The sequence below is a fragment of the Lactuca saligna genome, chromosome 6 (assembly GCF_052625555.1).
Source record: "Lactuca saligna cultivar CGN05327 chromosome 6, ASM5262555v1, whole genome shotgun sequence".
NCBI lineage: Eukaryota > Viridiplantae > Streptophyta > Magnoliopsida > Asterales > Asteraceae > Lactuca > Lactuca saligna.
The window spans coordinates 3,981,535-3,985,182 of NC_136422.1; positions in this window are offsets into that span (position 1 = coordinate 3,981,535).

Consider the following 3,648-nt stretch of genomic DNA (forward strand, 5'->3'; position numbering starts at 1 on the left):
ACTCGCCGAGTTGGGCCACCCAACTCGCCGAGTCCTACTCTCACTTCTCAGTTCTACACGCTGCTACTCGTCGAGTGTGGCATCGACTCGACGAGTACCCTCTTGATCCAAGAACTCAGACAATCTTCATCCGACTCGCCGAGCCGTATGAACAAACTCGACGAGTTGTTCTTGATCCTAAGAAGATTGCCTTGGACTCGCCGAGTTGTATGAACAAACTCGCCGAGTCCCTCCATCACTGAGTCTACTCTCAACTCGCTGAGTCCACTCCCTAACTCACCTCGTCCACTCGACACTGATAAAACCGAAGGACTCGGGAACTCGCGACCCAACTCGCCGAGTCGTTCTTCCCGACTCGCCGAGTTGCCGCCATGCAACTGATTTTTACTCGATTTTGTTTGAATCCAACACATACAATTGATAGATCTGAGTCCAATAAGCTGATTTACCACGTAAAGTTTCCAACTTTACGTGCACAACCTCATGAATAAGGGAAATAAGGCTAAAAGATGCACAAAATGGGTAGATCTATGGTTAATATGCAAAGTAACTCCAAAAAGACAGTAGATCTGGGCTCTACAACACCCCATCATTCAGATCCAAAGATATTTCGACTTATTAAGACATTCATGCAAACATGAGGCTTGGAACAAGCATCAACTATCTCTTAGGAGAGCTCTAATGGAAGTTTAAAGCATATAACAAGAAGGAAACTCCGAAAATACCTCAATTAACTCAGATTTGCCCTTGGATCCTTGCACTACAACTCTTCTCCTTGCTTCTTTCTTCTTCTCCTTCTTCACACCTTCACAAAATGGCACCAAAACACTTATAAGCTCTCAAGGGAGGATTAGGGTTCTCTCACTGTGTTCTCAGGGTGAGGGAGGCGAGAAAGGGGGCTATAAGGTGGTTTAAATAGTGGGCAACCCGGGGATTTAGGGTTTCACCCAGACGGATGGACTCGCCGAGTCAGGGATATGGACTCGCCGAGTCCCCGGCTCATGCGTGCTCGCAGACGCGACCCTACTCGGTGAGTCAGGCTATGAACTCGCCGAGTCCCTCTTGCAAAACTCACAACAATTACCAATGAATTAACATACCGGGAACGGGTCGTTACAATTCTCCCCCACTTGACTCAGACTTCGACCTCGAAGTCTGCTACGGCTGGATCTGCAAATAACTCCGGGTAGTGCGCTCTCATTTCCTCCTCAGCCTCCCACGTCCATTCCGACCCCTTCCAGTGCTGCCACTGCACCTTCACTAGCTGGATTACCTTGTTCCTCAAGGTCTTGATCTTCCGTTCCAGAATCGCGACCGGCCTCTCGATATAATTCAGGCCGCTATCAACCTGAATATCCTCTAGGGGAACGACTGCCGTCTCATCCACCAAACACTTCCTCAACTGCGACATGTGGAAGGTGTTGTGTATCTGACTAAGCTCCTCAGGAAGATCTAACCGATAAGCAACCCGACCCACCCGGGCCAAAACCCTGAAAGGACCAATAAATCTGGGGCCCAACTTGCCCCTCTTCCGGAACCTGATGACACCTTTCCAAGGTGAGACTTTCAGAAGAACCATATCTCCCACCTGGAACTCCAAGTCCGAACGCCTCCTGTTGGCGTAGCTCTTCTGTCGACTCTGCGCAGTCTGCAGCCTACTACGGACCTGCTGGATCAACTCCGTCGTCTTGAGCACCACTTCGGTGCTCCCTATGACTCGCTGACCGACCTCGCCCCAACAAATCGGGGTCCTGCACTTCCTGCCATATAACATCTCAAAAGGAGGTCGATCAATGCTCGCATGATAACTGTTGTTATACGAGAATTCCGCTAACGGAAGATACGTATCCCAACTGCCCCCAAAATCTAGAACACATGCCCTAAGCATGTCCTCAAGAGTCTGAATCGTCCTCTCGCTCTGCCCGTCTGTCTGAGGATGAAAAGCGGTGCTGAAATGGAGACGAGTACCCATCTCGTCGTGGAACCGCTTACAGAATCTGGACGTAAATCGAACATCTCGGTCCGACACCACCGATACCGGCACTCCATGACGTGCCACAATCTCCCGCACATAGATATCGGCTAACTTTTCCGCCGATATACTCTCCTGAATCGGAATAAAATGGGCACTCTTCGTCAACCGATCCACTACTACCCATATCGAGTCCACTCCACGTGCGGTCCTGGGGAGTTTGGTGACAAAATCCATGGTGATATCCTCCCATTTCCACACAGGAATGTCTAACGGCTGCATCTTGCCGTGAGGTCTCTGATGCTCCGCTTTGACCTTCCGACAGGTCAAACATCTCTCAACATACCAAGCGACGTCTCGCTTCATGCAGGGCCACCAATAATCAGGTCGAAGATCTCGATACATCTTCGTCGCTCCTGGGTGGATAGAAAATCGAGACTTATGAGCCTCGTCCATCAATACTTTCTGTACCCTACCCCAGTACGGTACCCATATCCTACCATGAAGCGTCAACAAACCCCGACTGTCGTAATCAAATGAAGCTACTCGGCCCACTATCCTCTCACACTTCTGCCTCTCCTCCTTGAGGCCCTCCATCTGAGCCTCCTTGATCCGCTCCAACAGTGGAGTGATCACAGTCATCCTCATACACAGATCCATGATAGGGGCCGCCGACACCTTGCGGCTTAGGGCGTCGGCCACCACGTTGGCCTTCCCTGGATGATAAAGGATCTCACAGTCATAGTCCTTCAGCACGTCCAACCATCTCCTCTGCCTCATGTTCAAACTCGGCTGATCCATAAGATATCGCAAACTCTTGTGATCCGTGTATATAGTACAGCGGACCCCATAAAGGTAATGTCTCCAAATCTTGAGGGCAAATACAATTGCCCCCAGCTCCAAGTCGTGGGTAGGATAATTAGCCTCGTGAGGCTTCAACTATCTCGAGGCATAAGCTACCACATGGCCTCGCTGCATCAATACTGCTCCTATACCTGTGATCGAAGCATCACAATAGACTACGAAATCCTCTACTCCCTCTGGCAAGGTAAGGATCGGAGCCTCGCACAATCTCTGCCTGAGAGTCTCGAACGCCGCCTGCTGCTCAGGCCCCCAACGAAAAACCACCGACTTCTTGGTTAGTCGGGTGAGCGGCACTGCTATCTTGGAGAAGTCCTGAATAAATCTCCGATAATACCCTGCCAACCCTAGGAAGCTCCGAATCTCAGATGGAGACCTCGGGACCTCCCACTGCATCACGGCCTCAATCTTGGCCGGATCTACCAAAATACCCTTCTGGTTGACGAGATGCCCAAGAAACTGCACCTCGCGCAACCAAAACTCGCACTTGGAGAACTTTGTGAAAAGTCTCTCCCTCCTTAAAGTCTCCAACACCTCCCGCAGGTGCTCCTCGTGCTGCCCCTGTGTCTTGGAATATACCAAGATGTCATCTATGAACACTATCACCGACCGATCCAGCATCGGTCTGCACACGCGGTTCATGAGATCCATGAACGCGGCTGGGGCATTGGTGAGCCCAAATGGCATCACCACGAACTCATAATGACCATACCGGGTCCTGAAAGCAGTCTTCTGTACATCCTCATCTCTAACCCTCATCTGATGATAACCGGAGCGTAGATCAATCTTGGAGAACCAAGACGCTCCCTGAAGCT